The sequence below is a fragment of the Mobula hypostoma genome, chromosome X2 (assembly GCF_963921235.1).
Source record: "Mobula hypostoma chromosome X2, sMobHyp1.1, whole genome shotgun sequence".
Lineage (NCBI taxonomy): Eukaryota > Metazoa > Chordata > Chondrichthyes > Myliobatiformes > Myliobatidae > Mobula > Mobula hypostoma.
In genome coordinates, this window is record NC_086129.1 from 23091398 (window position 1) to 23111934 (window position 20537).

General features: G+C 41.1%; 1 protein-coding gene across 10 annotated transcripts in view; it reads left to right on the forward strand.

Annotated features, from left to right (window-relative positions):
• cdon (cell adhesion associated, oncogene regulated) overlaps positions 1 to 20537 on the forward strand; it is a 148831-nt gene that overhangs the window by 46597 nt on the left and 81697 nt on the right. For 2 of the 10 annotated variants that reach the window (XM_063038416.1, XM_063038417.1), the window contains exon 1: positions 1870 to 2156. The exons of the other annotated variants lie outside the window; for them this stretch is intronic. The gene's annotated coding sequence lies outside the window, so the exon portion shown is untranslated. Of the gene's footprint in view, positions 1 to 1869; positions 2157 to 20537 lie in introns of those variants that run through there. 10 annotated transcript variants of the gene reach the window in all.

The window sequence follows — 20537 nt, forward strand, 5'->3', positions numbered from 1 at the left end:
AACCCAAACGTCAACTATTTGTTTCCCTCTTTTGGTGATGCCTGACCTGCTGAGTTCCTCCAGCTCATTTGTGTGTTACTTTGAATTTTCAACATCTGCAGTTTCTTGTGCCTCCATTTATATAGTATCTCTCTGGACCTCAAAAGTCCTAGTCTTTCACAGCCAATGTGGTGCTTTCTAAGTGTAGTCATCTTGGAAAGGGCAGCAATGGCAGTAAGATACAACAATACCCAAAACAGAGATGTAATACGGTTAGTGAGCCTGCCATAAATGACATGAAGTCAGAGAGAAAAGAAAAATAGACATCAACATATAGAAATCACACAGCAAATCTTCCAGCTAGAGACTTGCTAATCTCTTATGAAGGTCAGTACCTTTAACAACACCCAGGAGCACAGCAATAATGGGATTGACCTAAAAAGCTTGATATTTATTGACGAAAAAGCACAGGACACTACACAAACTTCAACATAGAATACGATTCTCAACCCTGCCAGCCTCAATCCACAAAGCTTTCAAGGAGGCATCTGCAAGAAATCAATGAAACACAGCAGCATATCAGCTCGCAGATCCATACCTCTAACTCCCATAGAGTTATCATAGGAATTATTCTGCTTTATAAGTTATACATATGTTCATTTCAATAATAATGAGTTACTTCAGAGAAAAATCTGACATACTTAATGTCACGTTTGCAACATGCCTGCAAAAGCTGAAAAAATGCAAATGTTGGAAACCTGAAACAGATTAAACAAATGCTGTAAAAAAAAAGGTCAGATAGCATCTATAGAAAGATTAAGAGTTAACATCTCAGGTTATTAGAGCCTAGATCATGAGTTCTGATGAAGGGTTCCCAGATCTGAACTGTTTTTCTTAGATGCTGTATGACCTGCCGATTGCTTCCAGCATTTCTGATTTTATGCCTGCAACAGGTATGAAATAGTGAAGCAGGGACATTGCCAAGGCACATTGAACAACAGCAGAGAGTTGGGTGGTAATCCAACAAACAACTTCACAACTTCAGTGCTGATCAGATTTCCCAAATTTATTTCGCTACAGCATCCTTCTGAAATGTACATCTCCATCCTCACCGCCGATAACCCCAGAAAAAAAGACACACGAGGATCAAGGATTGTTGACAGAACCGTAAATATGAATCCAAAGTAGGAAAATGTTTTCCTTCCTATTTTCATTTCTCTCGTCTCGCTTCTTTCTCCCCAAGGATTCCCCACCCAATCCTAACACCACGAATCACACAGCACGTAGCCACCAGAGGGCGCTGGTGTGACGTGAGTGCTCATTGGTTAGGGAGATCGATGTCCCGCTGGAAACAGTTTTGTGCCTCGCACCCCAAAACTCCAGATATCGGGACCCGAAACCTAGACACTCCATACATCGGAGCCCAAAACCTGGACACTCCATACATCGGACTCGGAAACCTGGATACCCTAAATATGAGGATCCGAAACTTGGATATATCAAACATTGATCCACGCCCCAGTATTTGGATTACTATCATTTTCTAAGCGCAATGCAATTGCTGCGGGACGCACAGGTAACACCAGTACATTTGCCGCTGATTGTCAAGCAGCATCTGAAACGTCAGGGGTCAGGCTCAGCGCCCTCAACATCATTAGGAGAGATCCGAGAAGGGAGAAACAACCAGAATATTAACCCATTGTATTTATACATTTTATAAACAGCTTGAAATGAATATATTTCAATAAATATATATGGATAGTTACAAGTGAGGGGATGAGATTGTAGTTGTTCACGCTCCCCCCACCTCTCTGACTCCTCCTTCCCCCCTCTAGGTGGGGGTTGGTAGAGTCGGGGGCGGTTGTCTGCTGTTTATGCTCGCGAGATGCTGGGGGCGCGCTTGCGCGCGGATTCGAAGCGGGTTCGCGGCAGGGTGGCGTGCACGAGAGAGCGAGTGTGAGAGAAGGAGCGAACGAGCCCACACAGAGCGTAGGGGCAGGCGGGTAGCGCGGCCGGGAGCTACTCGCATGTCCATGGGAACGGCCGCAGTGGCGGCACCGCGGCGAGGGAAAGGAGATAGCTGGCGCTGAAATCCAATGGAGCGGGCGTCTCGCAGGCGATGTCTCCGGGATGAGCGGTCACCGGGCGGATCGTACGTGCAGCAACTGTGCTGAGAGGTAAGGGAGGAGATGAAACACACGGGGGCTGCAGGGTAGCCACTCGTGGATCCGGCCTGGTTTCAGTTCAGCCGGGATTCTCCTAGGCCACAACTTAATGAGAAGCCCAACTTTTATTTATAAAAAGAAGTCATACATTCGTTCCAGTCCTTCCACCCCAACAATAGTTCCTAAGCGCAAGTGGAAAACTGTTGCTGCTGTTGTTTCAGTGGGTTTTCAGATCCGTCTGGTACCGAGGCTGCGCCGGAGCAACAACAAAAGCCAACTCTGGGCTACAGTGGAAGAGGAGCATTGACTGGCAAGCGTACAGAACTGCAGAGTCCAGACCATAGAGTGGGTAGATTCAGAATGCAGTGTTTCGCAGTTTGAATGTACGTGTGTGTGTGTGAGAGAGAGAGAGAAAACAAAGGGGTGGGAAGGAGCTAAAGTGGAATTAGAATCAGGTTTATTATCACTATCATGTCGTGAAATTTGTTATGCGGAAGCGAAGATATAAAGCTAGGGAAAAATGGGGATAAACGTTGGTGTTTGGAAAATAAGTTATAAAATCAACAGAAAAGGACTGAAAATGACAAACGGTAATAGGAGAAAACGTAACAAGATACAGCTATGTTTGACGGCAGCGGGCAGATGGAATCTAGTAAAAGAAATGAGGGAATTACGACATGGGATGCTGGGAAAGAAGTGAATGCAGTAAGTGGAGATTTAGAGATAGAGGCCACAATTGATTGTGAGGGGGATAGGGCCAGGTATAGATGAAGCAGGGGAGTGAGAGTAGGAAAACAAATTGACACTGACATGCTGACGGCCAGGGTCAAGTAAAAAGATAAATGGCACAATCACACAGCAAGAAGTAAGAGAAGAGAGATGAAGACGTGCGAGATTGATCTGAAGTCCTGCTCAGGATATAAGGGTACTGTTGACAGAAGTTAGCTGGATAGCATGCCAAGCCTTGTCAGCAGCCTATAGGAATAGAAGATACAATCCAAGAACTGCAAATTTTAGAGTGAGTTAGAAGACCACGTTCTTAGGTTACAGTATGATAAAAGCTTTAAATACTCTGCTAAAAATAAGTTGCCTGTTCCTGGTGTTTGCTTCTCCTGTTTTCACCAGGACTTTGGCTGTTTTTTTTCTTTGTGCTTGTATTGAGAGAGAGTTGAACAGTCTTGACCCATTTAACTTTTTTGTAAGTGCTTTAAAATGTTTCTAGTGAGTAGCTTAATCCTGTTTAGCATTGTAAGGAAATGTTTTATACTGTGTGTTTCCAGTGTCTTTAATACAAGGAACTATATCCTGACATGTCAGATACCCTAAATGCTGGAAAGGTTTTATATGTGCAAATAATTTTGCAGTCACAATGTTTTTTCCCTATTTGAATTGTTGTAAGACAGAAATATCTCTTATGCAGTTCTTGAAACCTGTCAAGTGATTACCACAAATTTATTTTGCTCTATTCTGTTGACAGCTTTATTCCTCAATTCACTCTTTGTTAACCTAGTGATTAGTAAGGTATTTTATTAAGTGGTTGCCTTATTTGGTGGATAATTTCCAAATTGAAAATCAGTTCTGTTGTTACCTCCTTATTAAAGGAAGTGTAGATTAAACTTTGTATATCACCATTGGGAATTTGTTGTGTACCTGCAAAACACACAAAGATGCATGTTGAATAGTTATGCTTCAAGTTGTTTTGATGTCGGTTGATGATGACTGTTTCTGGCATGGTTTATTGTACCAGACTTAGTGAGATCTGTCACTTCAATTTTGTTAGCTGTTCAGTCCCAAAGCTTATCTAGTATAGTGAAATTTTTTATGGATGTCCAGCTTTGAGTAGTCTTTTGATGTGAATTTGTAGAGAACTCTCAAATATAGTTTAGCTGCAATATTTGTTCTGTAAATTTTTTGACTATGACTGTCTCCTGTCCTGATTATGAATGTTCAACATCGTACACAAAATAACACCTTATTTCAGAGACACACAAATGTTTTTCTGTGTTGTTTTTCAAATGGTTATTTTCTTTTGGATTAATAAGAGCCTTTTATTTTTATTGTGGTTATGTACATCTCTTCATGCAAGATGCCCTGGCATTGTTACGCACATCAAGTTACCATAAGATTTAAATTTGGGTTTAGGTGACCTTTCCTTTTAATCATTTGGGGGAAGTGTGTTTTGCAGCCTGAGCCAGCATTTAATTGCCCATCCCTAAGTGTCCTTGAGGTGGTGGTGAGCTTCTTGAACCACTGCAGTTTTTGAGGAGTTGATATATCTGCAATGCTGTTCAGCTTATTCCAGAATTTTGACCCGGTGAGAGTGAAGTGATTTCCAAGTCGGAATGGTATGTAGCTTGGAGGGCAACTTACAGCTAGTGATATTCCCATACTTGTACTGCCCTTTTCTTTCTAGCTTTTGGAAGATGTCTAAAGAGTTTTAATGAATTCCTGTACTACATCCTGTGGATGGTACACACTTGTAATTGTGGGTTTGTGGAGTAAATGAATGGTTATGGATGGGGTGTCCATCAAGCAGGCTGCTATGTTCTGTATGTTGTGTTCTGAACTTGTGTATTGTTGAAGCTGCACTCATCCAGACAAGTCCTAGGTAGGGTAGGTAGTCTCTTTCACAGAGGAAGGAGTATCGTAAGGATCAAGGATTAACTTTATTTACCAAGTAAGTTTATATGTATTAGGAATTTGCTGTAGTATGTTGATCAGGGCATGACAGGCAACAAAAAACAACATTCAACAATTATAAGGAATTGTATTAAAAAATAAAGTTGGAGGTTAAAGGACGGGCATGGAATAAAACATGCATAAATACCAGCATTTATTTACAATGTGAATAGCAAGTATAAAAAGAGGTTTCAAGTGTCTACAGTGACAGGCTAACTAAAATGGTTGATCAGATTAACTGCCCATGGAAAGAAATTTTTAAGATGGTGTGAAGTTTTTGTTTTAATAACCCTATAGCACTTTCCAGACGGGAGCTTTGAGTAAAGTCTCCCATACTGACTTTGCCCCACACAGAGCCCTCCTTCGCCACCAAAAATTCAGATGTGCAATTTCTTCATAAATATATAAATTACAGATAATTTTGAATTTTTTTCATTGTTATTTTTCATCAAATCGTTTATTTTAACAATGTTATTGCTCTTATAAAGATATTGATGGAGAAAAACAGATGGGGGTTTACATGTAATTATTTCTTTCCTTCGTTTAAAAAGTCTCAAAATGATTCACAAGTGGGAAGATAAATGGCATTGCATTAACAGGATTATTATTGTTCAGTGCACAATTTCTTGGGCTCCACTTGAATGCAAGTATTTTTCAGTCTTTTTCCATAAGAGGACCACAACCTCGTTGTGGTTTGGAGGTGTGTGTGCCTCAATGACCAGGAGAGCTATGTTGGCTGGAGTCAGGGCTCTTATGCTTTGGCCCATGCCGATCTGGTCAAAAGGTAGAGGCCAGACTGAGTTGTCCACTGGTCCTCCAGGTTCGGAAATTCTGCTCAGGGCTAGCAACCTTGCCTGGTCAAACAAAATTGTTACAGAAACAGCAATGAAGAATCCTATTTCTGTGTGCAGTGGTATTCCTGAGCCTCCACCTAAGACTTGCATGGCTGACAGTAGTACAAACTGAGAGAAAGCTTCTGGCATGATGAAGCGCTGAACACTGCCAGGACCAAGGCCAAAATTGGCCAAGGGCAGACACAGATGGAGGACCTATATTGCTGCCCTAATGCCAGTGGCATAACAGGCAGTAAGTTCAATATGTAAAGTAGCCTTTAAAATATTGGATAGCATAAATAGAAGTTTTAAGAATTTTGCAGTGAAAGAAATGGAGACTTTTAAAGGTTTGGCTTGAGCATGTTTAGTTCTTGGTGTCCTTTGACAGCTTGTTCAAACTTATTACAGCTTTTTGGAAATAAAAATGCCTGACCATGGCTAGTGTGATGTGTTTGTGGAGGGAATAATTCAAAACGCAACATTCATAGTAGGAATTTCAAACTAGGCTCTACTGTGCCAGCATGTACTGGAGATTTTTTTTTAAATGCCTAATTGTGACCTGGACATAGAAGAAGAATGTTAAACAGGTGAAGTACTAACAATCTGAAATGCTTGATATGCTTTTTCCTCAAAGCTGTGACACAAAGAAACAAAAATCAGTTGAAAGGGTTGATAATGACACTAGTTTCCTGAGAAACGATTGAGGCAAATGGGTGGTGTGAACCATAGAAATGTATTACTTTGTTCAACATTCCTAGATGTTTCTGATGCTCTACTTAGTCACAGTACTCGTATCCCAGATTTAAAACTTGGACAACAGCTTGTGCTTGTTAAATTTCTTAAGGTTCGCTTAAGGAAAAAAATTTCTGTTTAGATACTTAGAGGGTCCAGCAGGTCCAGAAAAAATCTTTGGATATTTCTAGCAAGGGATTCCCATGCTGTGCCAGCAATCTTTACTGTTATTTGCCTGTCTATTCATCTCATGTACAATACAACCAAGATTAGCCAGAATTGGCTAGATATTCTTAGCTTCAATGCTCAAGCTGGCAAAGCTCCAAGACTGTGAAGCTATAAGAAGGAAGTGGTAACACAATTTTCAAGCTTAAAATTTATAATGAAATGTTAGGAATTCATTTTATATATATATTTAAAGCTTTGGTTATTCTGGCACTGCTGTGTACAATTTCAGCTGTCATTGAATAGCTAGACCTCCTGTCAGGGATCATTGCCAGTTTACACATAATGTAATAGTCAATCAATGCATTAAACTTGTAGTTCATCAGTAGCTTTGAGATTGTGTGCTGAACTATTGATGGAATTGCAGAAGCAAAGGAATGTCTTAATGGTCCCTTGGGAATGAGATGACTAAATTCCACCCTGTGGATTCTGAGGTGATTGATGAGACCATTGTGGGAGCCACAGGTGCAGCAGGAAGCATTTGATGAATAGTCAGGTGGGTAATTAGATGAAGTGCGTTTCTTCTGCTTATACTGTCCTGCCGTGTTCTCCCAGCATAAGCTCCTAAGGTTCTCAACCAGAATACTTTTTCACCACTTAAGCAGTCAAAGCTTAAGGATTCCCAGCATTTGGTCAAAATTGTGCACTTTTCAAAGAGACTCTGAGAATAGCCTTGAATCTTTACATCCATAGACCAGGCAATCTCTTGTCATGACAGCGTGAGATTTGATGTGGCCTATCCAATTAAGTTGACTGAGTGTAATTGGCATATGAATGCTGGAGGGTGCTGGCATTGGTTTACTTTTGCCAATGAATTTGGATGATTTTCAAATTTAGTAATAAGGGTATCTTTGAGGTGGCTGTTGTAAATAATTCTCGAAATGTTAAGTGCTGGGTTTCATTTTCATCACATTATGCTTGCATCCAATTTCCAGCTTTGGAGAGGAGACTGAAAGTGTTAGTTCTTTTGGCTTCAAGGTGATGTTGGGAGTCCTAGGTGTGTTTGATCTGCCTCTTGGAGAGAGAATTTTCTCTGGCATTTAAAAAGGCAGCTTGTGTTCAAGAATGCCAGTATATTATTTTTCTATTGAAGATGTATGAGAGGCTTTGTGTATATTGTAAATTGTTTTTGCTTCCATCTGCAAAGAAGGGGTGTGACTCTCTTCCTTGATTCTAATTAGCCTATTTTGCCTTGGATTGATCTTGTATTCTGTGCCTGATCTCATTACTCCTTTGTATTGGAGGTTCTGCATTTGTGCTTAGATTTAAAGGCCTGATCATTCTACACTCATTTGTGCAAATTAAATGGGAAGCAGTAGCATGATTACACAGGAAGAAGTTCTAGGTCTGCATCGGCATTTATTCCAAGTAGCAGCTGTTCAGAGTCTGAAACAAAATACCGAAACCAAATGGTGGCCTCATGGGGCAGAAATCAGCAGCTGCTGTTTGGGGTTATCAGGTAAGGGGGGGAGGGTAACCTTCATTTTTTGGGGGGGGGGGGGTTCTACCTGGTAAGATCTTTCCCACTGTCATTGGAGATAGCAAAACTTGACGTTAACCTGACTTGCCAGAATCCCTGAAGACTTTCAAGACACTGCTTTCATAAAGTGGACTCTTCCAGAGAAATAAAATGGTTTTATGTTTAAGAATGAAAACTATTGCGAGGAAGGGAAAGACCACACAAGCTATTGGTGATTAACTGCAGTGACTCGGCTGTCAAGAGAGGCTCAGAATTGACCTTCAACAAGCTTTGCATTCTACAAATGTCCTTGTAAGATGGGGTAGTTCACATTTTACATATATTGGGTTTTCTAGTTATTTTAAACAGAAGAATATCTATATTAAATCAGCTGAAGGCCTGTTTCATTTTATGGTGACAATGCTATTCCAAGATGGAAAAGGCATGATTGGGTAAACCCATTGTCAGTCAAAATTACTGATAATATATTCCTGTAAGCAATCAAAGTACATAATTTGTCAGTAAATATCCTTCATTCCAGCAATACTAGGGAAGGTATGGCAGAAGTTACTGCAGTTTAATAATTTGTACCTAAAGCCTGTTTTTGTTTTGGGGTTGATGGTTTGCAATGAGCACATATGTGTGCCCTGTCTCAATTGGCATGGCTTTTCCAATAAATGCTTGCAGAATCTGAAGAGCTTTGTTTTTCATCACACTGTACCATTTGAGCCAACACAAATATTTACGCATAGATCTCTAGAGGTAAAAGACATTATACTGAACGGGGTTTGAGCCCATATCCCAAAGGTGTAAACATCTAGGAAATAGAAACTGTGGTTTGATCTGGGTGATACTGGCTTGGCTCAGAAGTGAACAAATTAAGTTACAATGTTTACTGCCTGTTGTAGGTGAGTCTGAAAGCTGCAATTGGTTTAGGTTTTAGGCTTATTCATTACTGGTTTTATCAAAGTTTCTAGTTTCTTTATAAGTTGCCCTTGGCTGGTACATCAACTCATGGCCTACGTGTCCATTGAGAACATTCCAGATTTTCTCATTTTAATAACAAGAATAGAAAATTGACTGCTGCAGCATGTTTAAAGTGACTAACTTCTAAAATGAATTGTATGTAGTTATCATTACAAGACCAAACATTGAACATTCTTGTTCCCTCGCCTATTGAACGAAATATACAAACCTTGAAAGCACATTCTATTGGGCTCAAAGGACAGTTGGTGTTTTGGTCTGTGATCTGTACTGGGAAACTCAGAAATTAGGTTAATTTGAATTGGTAAGAGGAAGTGGGATGTATGACCTACAATAGAGTGGAGACCAAGAAGGGAAAAAAGATAACCAAATGCTATGGACTGAGAGGGGGTGGTGAAAGATTAATAATGTAACTAATACTTCCATTTTAAGACAACTACTGAAGTTACGTGACAGCCCACTGCTAGTTCAGATGGCAAGAAATACAACAAAAACATTACTAATAACATCTTTTCTGAAGTAAATTATGGTCAATTATCACCGCAAGCAACAAAGAAGCAAGCGGAGGCGAAGCTGATTCAAAGGATGAGCCATGCGGGTGTATTGCAAAGCCAAGGGGGCAACGTGTTTGAGACGGGGTCGTAGATGGAGTTCTATCACTGTCGCTGTTGGAGTGAATTGGAGAGGAATCAATGCAGAAGAGTTTGACAAGGTTCCACACGGTAGGCTTATTCAGAAAGTTAGAAGGCATGGGATCCAGGGAAGTTTGACCAGGTGGATTCAGAATTGGCTTGCCTGCGGAAGGCAGAGGGTGGTGGTGGAGGGAGTACATTCAGATTGGAGGATTGTGACTAGTGGTGTCCCACAAGGATCTGTTCTGGGACCTCTACTTTTGTGATTTTTATTAACGACCTGGATGTGGGGGTAGAAGGGTGGGTTGGCAAGTTTGCAGACGACACAAAGGTTGGTGGTGTTGTAGATAGTGTAGAGGATTATCAAAGATTGCAGAGAGACATTGATAGGATGCAGAAGTGGGCTGAGAAGTGGCAGATGGAGTTCAACCCGGGGAAGTGTGAGGTGGTACACTTTGGAAGGACAAACTCCAAGGCAGAGTACAAAGTAAATGGCAGGATACTTTATAGTGTGGAGGAGCAGAGAGATCTGGGGGAACATGTCCACAGATCCCTGAAAGTTGCCTCACAGGTGGATAGGGTAGCTAAGAAAGCTTATGGGGTGTTAGCTTTCATAAGTCGAGGGATAGAGTTTAAGAGTCGTGATGTAATGATGCAGCTCTATAAAACTCTGGTTAGGCCACACTTGGAGTACTGTCTCCAGTTCTGGTCACCTCACTATAGGAAGGATGTGGAAGCATTGGAAAGGGCACAGAGGAGATTTACCAGGATGCTGCCTGGTTTAGAAAGTATGCATTATGATCAGAGATTTACTCTTACGGCTTTACTCTTTGGAGAGAAGGAGGATGAGAGGAGACATGATAGAGGTGTACAAGATAATAAGAGGAATAGATAGAGTGGATAGCCAGCGCCTCTTCCCCAGGGCACCACTGCTCAGTACAAGAGGACATGGCTTTAAGGTAAGGGGTGGGAAGTTCAAGGAGGATATTAGAGGAAGGTTTTTTACTCAGAGAGTGGTTGGTGCGTGGAATGCACTGCCTGAGTCAGTGGTGGAGGCAGATACACTAGTGAAGTTTAAGAGACTACTAGACAGATATATGGAGGAATCTAAGGTGGGGGCTTATATGGGAGGCAGGTTTGAGGGTCGGCACAACATTGTGGGCCAAAGGGCCTGTACTGTGCTGTACTATTCTATGTTCTTTAGTTTCAGTACCCGTCCCCTTAACCTGGGTGAAAGGTTGGATCGCTCCAAGCACCAAGCCGATTTGGTGAAATCAAGAACGGCTTCGGGCTGTGCAGCCCAAGTATGTCACTGCGCTGGTGTTTGGGTCCTAGAGTGAGGCACTGCTTGGTGCTTGGACAATTTAAACGCCAGTCCAGATAGACGGGGAAAGCCCGAGTATCAGGACCCGAGTCAGGGTCGGGATAATTTTGCTCGCTCTCCCGCGATGTTCATTCCTCTCTCTGGCAGCTGTCATCTCTGCGAGTTTCGTGGTGTTTTTGCACCACTAATATGATGTGTTTTTTTTTCTCTCTTTTATGGTCTTTTTTTAATTGGCTCCTCAAGTTGCTTGATTTGTGGCTGCCTATAAGCAAACAAATCTCAAGGTTTTGATATAAATGTACTTGAATCTCTTTAAAGGTGTGTCAGTAGAGGGTGAACAGAGGAATAAAACCAAGCAAAAAAATACTATCCCAGGTACCATCGCAAACTGGAAAGGCTGCTTATCTGAAATTGAAGTCAGTGGTGAGTCCTGGAGGTTGCAACATCCTTGAGAGGAGATGATTTAGTTAACTAGTCTTGCTTGAGTCTTGAGTGGAAGGCATGTTTGTCTGGAGACCCCCTTTATAATTATTGTGGGCTTTCTTGGAAAAGCACATGTAATACCATTGGGCTGAGACAGGATTGGGTTGACAAGATGGACTTTGATAACTTTGAACAGGCAAAGCTTTGACATTGTGTGAACTAGAACTATGACTACCAAAAAAAATTTCAGGTGAACATTTGGAAGAAAGGTAAAATTGCAAATGTTGTTTTGACTAAGTATTGTTTTGGCAAGACCCACTGCAAAAAAAAAGTGAGGGCTGCAGACATAAATTAACTATCCCAAGAGTGCTTTGGAGGTAAAGTATGTCTTGAGGAAGTCTCTTTGGAAAAGGAAGTAAACAATTACTACGTTGTGTCATGCATTTCAGATATTGCTGGCCTCAGAATGAAAACCAGAATGTTCATTGAACAATGAAAAATGCAGAATGGATACTTATGTTATAATTTTCTCATTTCATGTTGCCATTAAGGATCTTCAAATTATATATATCTGCAGCTTTTAAATATGTACAAATGAAGAAGTTCTGTGCTGGCCAAAGGCATTCAAAACATGCCTTTTAATATCAATTTTGTCAAAATTTGGTTATTGCCAACTATTCAATATCATCATTACAAAAGTTCACTTTGCCCATTTAAAATCCCTCTTTCCAACAATTTTTTAAACATAATTTAAGTGGGTTGATACTGCTGTTAATGTATGAGGGGTGATTGATAAGTTCATGGCCTAAGGTAGAAGGAGTCAATTTTAGAAAACCTAGCACATTTATTTTTCAACATAGTCCCCTCTTACATTTACACACTTAGTCCAGCGGTCGTAGAGCATACGGATCCCTTCTTTGTAGAAGTCGGTGTCTTGGACCTCCTGAAAGTGGTCCACAGCAGGGGTGATTGATAAGTTCATGGCCTAACATAGAAGGCGATGAGTTATACAGCTCTCATTACATGCACATGCAGTTCAACTCTTTGAGTGATTATGCAGAAAGCTTGAAGTTAATAACTCATTTTCTACGTTAGGCCACGAACTTATCAATCACCCCTGCTGTGGACCACTTTCTGGAGGTCCAAGACGTCGACTTCTATAAAGAAGGGATCTGAATGCCACGACCGCTAGACTAAGTGTATAAATGTAAGAGGGGACTATGTTGAAAAATAAATGTGCTAGGTTTTCTAAAATTGACTCCTTCTACCTTAGGCCACGAACTTCTCAATCACCCCTAGTAGTGCAGGGGATTTTGATCTTCTGCCAGATAACATCTCAGGTCAAGTACTCGGAATGTGCGCACCTGCTCACTGGCATCTTCACAGACTTCTTTAACACTTCACCCATCCAGACTACGGTCCCCACGTGCTTTAAATCAGCCACAATCATCCTTGTACCAAAGAAATCTACATCTTCAGAACTAAATGACTGCTGCCTGGTGGCACTGATGTCAATCATCATCATGAAGTGCTTTGAACAGCTGGCAATTAGATTAGATTCAACTTTAGGATTGTCATTGTGCCGAGTACAGATACAAAGCCAATGAAATGCAGTTAGCATCTGACCAGAAATGCAAAGAATAGTGTTATTTACAAAATAACTGTGAATAAAAAGTAAGTGCTACAGCACACAAATATAAAAGTACTAAGACAGTACAATACGGATGCAATGCTGTTTAGTGCTGTGATGTGAGGTTCAGCAGGGTCACAGCCTCAGGGAAGAAGCTCTTCCTGTGCCTGCTGGTGCAGGAGCGGAGGCTCCTGTAGTGCCTACCGGATGGGAGGAGAGTAAAAAGTCTATGGTTAGGGTGAGATGCATCCTTGATAATGCTTTTCGCCCATGTCAAAACTCCATTCCTGCCACAGTTGCATCATCCTGTCTTTAGAATACTACTTCTAAAGTATTCTAAAGAATGTATCAATCCTGCGCCTTCTAGATTGCTCCTAGAAACTCCAGCCATTGCAGTCCTGTTGTCATCCCCGCTATTGTCCCCTTCCAATCAACTTTGGCCAGCTCCTCTCTTGTGCTTCTGTAATTCTCTTTACTCTCAAATTGCAGGGTGAATTCTATCATATTATGATCACTGCCTTTTAAGGTGCCTTTACCTTAAGTTCCCTAATCAAATCCAGTTCATTACATAGTACCCAAGCGAGAAAAGTTGATTCCCTAGTGGGCTCAACCATAAGCTAATCTGAAAACCTATATTGTAGGTATTCTACACGTTCTCTCTTAGGGTCCAGCACCACCCTGATTTTCCAAATCTACCTGCATATTGAAATCCCCCATGACTATGTGACATTGCCCTTTTGACATGTCTTTTCTATCTCCCATTGTAATTTGTAGCCCGCTTCCTGGCTACTGTTCGGAGCTCTGTATACAGCTCACATCAGGGTCAAATTACCCTAGTAGTTTCTTAACTCTGCTCACAATGATTCTACATCTTCTGATCCTATGTCACCTCTTTCTAAGGATTTGATTTCTTTTTTTTAACGAACAGAGTCACACCACCCTCTCTGCTTACGTGCCTGTCCTTTTAATACAATACTTTGGATGTTAAGCTTCCAACTATAATTTTCTTTCAGCCACGACTCTGTGATGCCTACAATATCACATTTGCTAATCTGTAACTGCACTACAAGATCATCTACCTTATTCCGTGTATTGCATGCATTCACCTTATGTCCTGTATTCATCCTCTTTTTCGATTTTGTCGCCCTTTTACAATGCAACTCATTCCACTGACATATTTTTGCTCTATCGGCTGCTCTTCCTAACAGTCTCACTGCACACTGCCTCTGCTTGTAAACCAACAGCCCTATCACTATGGATGCCATTACCCTGCCAGATTAAACCCTCCTCAACAGCTCTAGCAAATCTCCCTGCAAGGATATTGGTCACTCTGGAATTCAGGTGTAACCCATCCTTTTTTGTACAGGTCATATCTTCCCCACAAGAGTTCCCAATGATCCAGAAATCCGAAACTCTGCCCCCTGCACTGATTTCTCAGCCACACAGACATCTGCCAAGTCATCCTAGTCTTACCTTCACTAGTACATGGCACAGGCAGCAATCCAAAGGTCCTGCTACCCTGGAGGTCATGCTTTTCAGCTTTCTACCTAGATTCTCTCTTCAGGACCTCCTCACCTTTTCTGCCTCTGTCATGGGTGCCAGTATCTACCAAGACTTCTGTCTACTTACCCTCCCCTTTTAGAATGTCGTGGACCCTGATCTGAGACGTCCCTGACCCTGGCACATGGGAGGCAACATATCGTGTCTACAGAATCTTGTGTGTCCTCCTCTAGCTATGGAATTCACTATTACTACTGCAGTCATCTTCTCCCTGCTGCCCTTCTGAGCCACACCGCCAGACTGAGTGCTGACAGTCACCCATTTACCTGCCTCCTGCAACTTAGGGTGACTGTTTCCCTGTACCTCCTATCTATCATCTCAGTTTCCCATGTGAGTTGAAGCTCCCACATCACCTTCCCAAATGGCTTAACATTGTCTTCTCATGAGCAGTTGGGGGAAAATGTTAGCCTTCCAGCAATATTTGCATTTCAAAATGTGAATAAACAAAAATAATGGCTTAATAATCTGCCCGTCATGTTTTCTCTTTGACTTTAGATTCTAGTTTAGCTATCATCTCTCAGGTAATATTAGTTGAAATAAATCAGATGAAAGAATTCTGTAAAGTTATTTTAAAATTAGTTACACTGGGACTTGCACCACATTAGTTCCTTGCAAATCAAGCCTTTGCACTCATGGTGTTTCCGGGACTTCTGTCATCTTTGATATGCAAAGGTAGACTTCCAGAGCTCTTGAAGGACACAGTTATCAAGGCATGACAATTTCTTTATTGGATAGAACAAAAATATATAATGCATTCCAGGACCTCTGTATAATCTGCTGACCTAGGAGACAGATCCAGATTATGATTGTTTTTACATGGAAGCAATGCAAGGTAGATTGTAATTTACTATTTCATGACATACATAATGTATATCCTACATTGGCCAAGGAAAATTGCTATGAATTAGAGTACCTGTGGCTGTGATATTTTAGTATCCACTTTCAGGAAATGAGATCTTGTGCAATGTTACAAAATTATGCACAAACTAAAAACTGAATTGGAACCAATAGACACTAAAAGTGGCTAATCACATTCATTCCCTTGCACTCAATGCAGTTGGTGTTCTCAGATCAGTCAAAACAGCTCAAGTAACCAAGAGTTGTATGAAGGCTCTATAGCTTCAAGGTTAGAAATTTGGCAACTATGGCAGTTTTTAATCTCAAGGCAGAAATAAAGTTAGTGCTACAATGTCAGTTTGCCTATCCACACTATTATAAAGATAATGTCCAGGGAAAAGGGTCACTGAAAATTTCCAAAATAAAACATTGACAAATTAAACTCCTTTTTTTCCTGAGAACTTGGTCACACTTTTATGAATTACCAAGAGCCCACTTTTGACTTTGAAATCCTGGAGAAACATCATTGACATTGTTTCATCATAGTCCATGAGACTATAGGAAATAAGAGCTGGAATATGCCTATTGGTCCCTCATACTCTACTGTTTAATAAAATCGTGACTGGCTTTATTGTAATTCTTCATTCCAATCTGCTTGTGCTATCTTTCATCCCCCTATCAAGGATCGATCTATCTGCTTTAAAAAAAATCCAAAACAAACTCAGCTTTCACCACTCTTTGAAGATGAGATTTTCAAGGGTTTGTGAACATCCTAAACAGAATTTTGCCTCGCATCTGTTGTGTAGATGACCCACTGTTTCTGATCTGTGATCTCTAGTTCTATACTTAAAGAAGGAAACAGAATTGTTTCCATGTGCGTGTTCCTTTAAGAACTATCTAACAAAGTGCCAAGACTAGTTGTAGCATACCACCACTAAATCACTGCAATTAGCTGGCATTGTTTTTAGTTTTTCCAGTGTATCTGATTCCATCACTCTTCTACCTTGTGCCTAGTAGATCATGGAAAGGATTTGGTTTGTTGAGGACAAGTCGGCTGGTTTTCCTAAACTGCTGATCCAGTCGAGTTGCTGATTGGTGCTGATCCCTTATTCCAATGCAATACTCTTGTTTGTTGTATTTAGATGAAATGGATTTGCCATTTCTATTAACTAATCTCTTTTTGGCCAACTCATAACCTTTATTATGGACTTCACCATAGTTATAATCTCAATTCTCTCATTCTAACTCCAGGTGAACCACCTTGTATCTTGGTAATCCTCAAGCTATTTTTAAATATTTAAAAAGGTAAACTTCACAAATAATATAATCAGTTTTCATTTCTTAGAATTACTGTATTGAGCTCAGTTTTAGTATAGTTTCCTATCACAAGATTTTATAGCATCCAATTTTCTAGCAAGCACATTGTTCATTTTCATTTATTTATCCACTTTATTTCATTTTTCTCAGTTTTGATGCATCAGAAATACGCAGGATTAGGGACCTGCTGACATGTTTAAAATTAACTCTTAATAAGTCGGTAGCTTACCCAGGATTTAATGTCATCTTGCTGCACCAGCCACAAAAAGTTCTATTCCCATTATGTAATTGTATGTCTACAGTTTGCCATGTGCCAGTATTTACTGGTAACTGCTCAATTTTCCACATTCCTTTAACCATGAGTTATGTTTTTTTTTAATTCTCCCCTGTGCCAATCTTTTAATAATCTTTGCTGATAGATCATATTAAGGACATCTGGGTAGGAAAGTGTATGTGTGTGAGAGAGAGTCAAGCAGGCTGTTGTAAATATGAAGAAATTTTTGGGGGTGGGTACGGGAGCAGGGGAGAGTAGGAGAGAGCACAAAGACAATTCATTCAAGTCTCTTGACACTCGTCAGATTCCAGATTCATTAGCTGGACCATGTGGAAGCAAGATTAGTTAACTCGCCTGAATGAAATGGCACAGGGGTTTTGGAAAGCATGTTAAAAATCTATTTGAGAGTGGTGTACTAAGTTTTGAGTGGTATTTAGACATGCTTCCAAGAGAAATATACCACACAGGCACTATCTTGCTCCAAACACATGATAGCAAATTAGGTATCTTATTTGGAGAAAAAATAATACTTAGCAAATGTATGATTTTCTAGCTTTTAATGGCTTTTAGTTGCTTGACTATATATATTTTCTGAACAGGATTGTCTTAAAATTCATGGTTGTAATTGTTTAGTATAATTGAAAGAAAAGCTGTTTAAAAAAAAATTTATCCCTGTGGGGTAAAGGGAGATTGATCTATTATGCCTGTCTCTCAAAATGTTTCAGTATGCTGACGCATGGAGTTCCAGAGACAGCTTAGTTTGAAGATAGTTCCGGTCATGCAGATTGTGGTGCTAAAGCATCTTTACTGGTGCTTTTGAGTGTGAAAATGTTGCCATTTAAAAGGGTCTACTGTTTTAATACAGCATTTTACTTACTGTTAGTTTAGTGCCAACACCACATTTCTCACTGCAACTTATTCCTCCTTTTTTTCTCCTGTATCTCCAAGTCTTACTAATAACCATCTGTTTCTTCTTCACCTTCTCCTGTTATTTACATTTGTGTAACCTGATAGTATTCTGCAGTTGCTTCTTTGGGTTAATCTTTCCTTTTGATGAAAACCTCCAGTGGAAGTTCTTGTAGCTGTACTAATTTATTTCCCCCCTTATATATGAACAAATTTTCGCAATGAATGGAGTTATGATCATGAAAAATTGGGTTAATCTTTGCATGCCTCGTTCGTGGATTGGTATAGTGTTTACCATGACCTGGTAAACATTCCCATTTCAGTAGTAACAGACACACAATGCTGGAGGAACTCAGCGGGTCGGACAGCATCTGTGGAAAAGAGTAAACAGTCGACATTTCGGGCTGAGACCCTTCATCAGGATCTCAAGTCCTGCTGAAGTGTCTCGGCCCGAAGCGTCGACTGTTTATTCTTTTCCATAGATGCTGCCTGGCCCGCTGGGTTCCTCCAGCATTTTGTGTGTGTTGCTTGGATTTCCATCATATACAGATTTTCTTGTCCCTTTTCAGTAGTGTTTGCATTAGAAAGGATGATAGTCTGTGCTTCCCACCATTTCTTCATTGTACATCTCTTAATGCTACATTGGCAATACAGTGGGTTCTGGTTAATTGGGATACATCGGGACCTGGACATTTTGGCCCAAATAAGCGGTTGTCCCAATTAGCTAAAGTTTCATGGAAATAGTTAAAAAGGTGTACAAAAAGACAAAGGTATTTTAAAAAAAAGACAAACTACAGTTTATAGTACTATAGCCTACTGACTCTCACAGCTATCTGGACTATTCCTCTTCTCACCCTGTCTCTTGCAAAAATGCCACCCCCTTCTCGCAATTCCTCCGTCTCCGCCGCATCTGCTCTCAAGATGAGGCTTTTCGTTCCAGGACGAAGGAGATGTCCTCCTTTTTTAAAGAAAGGGGCTTCCCTTCCTCCACCATCAACTCTGCTCTCAAACGCATCTCCCCCATTTCACGCACATCTGCTCTCACTCCATCCTCCTGCCACCCTACTAGGAATAGGGTTCCCCTTGTCCTCACCTACCACCCCACCAGCCTCCGTGTCCAACATATAATTCTCCGTAACTTCCGCCACCTCCAACGGGATCCCACCACTAAGCAGATCTCCTCCCCCCCCCCCCACATCTGCTTTTTGCAGGGATCGCTCCCTACGTGACTTCCTTGTCCATTCGTGTCCCCCCATCCCTCCCCACCGATCTCCCTCCTGGCACTTATCCTTGTAAGTGGAACAAGTGCTACACATGCCCTTACACTTCCTCCCTCACTACCATTCAGGGCCCCAGACAGTCCTTGCAGGTGAGACGACACTTCACCTGTGAGTCGGCTGGAGTGATATACTGCATCCGGTGCTCCCGATGCGGCCTTCTGTATATTAGCGAGACCTGACACAGACTGGGAGACCGTTTCGCTGAACACCTACGCTCTGTCCGCCAGAGAAAGCAGGATCTCCCAGTGGCCACACATTTTAATTCCACATCCCATTCCCATTCTGATATGTCTATCCACGGCCTCCTCTACTGTAAAGATGAAGGTTGGAGGAACAATACCTTGTATTCCGTCTGGGTAGCCTCCAACCTGATGGCATGAACATCGACTTCTCAAACTTCCGCTAATACCCCACCTCCCCCTCGTACCCCATCCGTTATTTATTTATTTATATACACACATTCTTTTTCTCTCTCTCCTTTTTCTCCCTCTGTCCATCTTACTATACCCCTTGCCCATCCTCTGGGTTTCCCCCCCTCCCCCTTTTCCTTCTCCCTGAGCCTCCTGTCCTATGATCCTTTCATATCCCTTTTGCCAGTCACCTGTCCAGCTCTTGGCTCCATCCCTCCCCCTCCTGTCTTCTCCTATCATTTTGGATCACCCCCTCCCACTCCCACTTTCAAATCTCTTACTAGCTCTTCCTTCAGTTAGTCCTGATGAAGGGTCTGGGCCCGAAACATCGACTGTACCTCTTCCTAGAGATGCTGCCTGGCCTGCTGTGTTCACCAGCAACTTTGATGTGTGTTGCTTGAATTTCCAGCATCTACAGATTTCTTCGTGTTTGCGTTTTTTTAAAAAAAATTACAGTTTAACTGAGTAACAAATTATGTACTTAAATGAAATGCAGAACAAATTGGAGCACTACCAAAGCTACTACAGTACTATAAAACTGTACAAATTCCTAATAGTTATTGACAGTGGACGTGTTCTTTTTGACTTAACAAAATCAGTGCAGCTAGTGGACTGCCTTCAAACAGTGTTTTCAACAATTGCATCCTCCAAATCTTCATTTTTATTGTAACATTCAAGATGATTTTTGATACCTTAATTCTTCGGAGTCCCCAACTTGTTGAAATAGTGAAATAGTTTCATTTTCACTCCCAGCTGTTTCTGGCATCTCCAAGCTTGAATGCTTGAAACCACACTTAACAAAACCGTTCTGAACTGTCTTACTGTTTATTGCTCACCGACTATCAGTGAAAAAAATCACCACGTACACAAGTGACACTACTTAAAAGC